The sequence below is a fragment of the Cystoisospora suis genome (assembly GCF_002600585.1).
Source record: "Cystoisospora suis strain Wien I chromosome Unknown contig_5445, whole genome shotgun sequence".
Taxonomy (NCBI): Eukaryota; Apicomplexa; class Conoidasida; order Eucoccidiorida; family Sarcocystidae; genus Cystoisospora; species Cystoisospora suis.
The window spans coordinates 6,973-7,905 of NW_027158235.1; the positions used below are offsets into that span (position 1 = coordinate 6,973).

The 933-nt window shown below is 44.3% G+C and overlaps 1 protein-coding gene across 1 annotated transcript in view; it reads right to left on the minus strand.

Moving 5' to 3' along the window:
• CSUI_009231 (central domain galactose oxidase) overlaps positions 1-873 on the minus strand; it is a 6,764-nt gene extending 5,891 nt beyond the window's left edge. The window contains exons 1-2 of the mRNA XM_068069347.1: positions 834-873; positions 387-450 (exon numbers count right to left, since the gene is read on the minus strand). The gene's annotated coding sequence lies outside the window, so the exon portion shown is untranslated. The remainder of the gene's footprint in view (positions 1-386; positions 451-833) is intronic.
• Positions 874-933: the final 60 nt, after the last annotated feature.

Sequence of the window (933 nt, forward strand, 5' to 3'; positions counted from 1 at the left end):
CTATCTTTAATCTATCTCTATATGTACATTTTGTATGAATTTGTGGTGTGTATTGTCTGACTAAGAAGAAGAACCAAGGGCCTCTATGTTCACTAAGACGTTGTTTCTCTCTCTGTCTATCTCTTATTATCTGGCACTCCTTGTCTCTCTTCAGTTTTCTTCTGTCTTCTTCTTCTTCTTCTCCTTCGTCTCTATCTTTCTGTAGGGTGTATATCCACTGGACAGGAGCTCTGAAATACCAGGCAGGCCTTTCTTTCCCTTCTGTCTTGAAGTTACGATTCAAACAGGCGGCAGCAAAGAAATCTGCTCTAGCGGCTCCTGTTCGCTAGGAACTCCTCCTCAATTATCTCTTCTTCACCTTTCTTTCTCACTCTTTCTTTCCTTACCCTCCACAGTCATCTGCGCGAAGACCTCCAAGAAGAAACAAAGCCGAATCCACTCGCACAGCAGCTGAAGAAAAGCAAAAGAAAAAAGAAGAAGAAAGAGGCATGGGGCGGCAATGAAGATGAACAAAAGGAAGAAGAACTACAGTCCATTCCTACTCCACAAACGCCGTCATCGCATGCATGAATGGACTGATAGGAAGAGTCACTAAGAGCAGCACCTCCTCTTCCTCCTCCTCCTTGTCCGTGTAGGTATCCATCCACATACACAAAAAGGAACGGGGGGGGGGCACATTAAACTCTAGACTTGCGGTATGTGGTACGGAAGGAGACACCCCTATGTGTAGTAGAAGTAGATCTCTTCATGAGAGAGAGATGATAGAGCGTGTAGACATGCATGTAGGAGAGACTTTTGAGGAGAGAAATTCTCTCTCTCTTTCTCTCTCTCACCATGTAGAAAACGCTGATCAGTCGAACTCTTCACACGGACAGGAGCGATAGCCTAAGTGAAAACAAGAAGAAACACAGACAAAAGAAAAGAAGAAGAAGA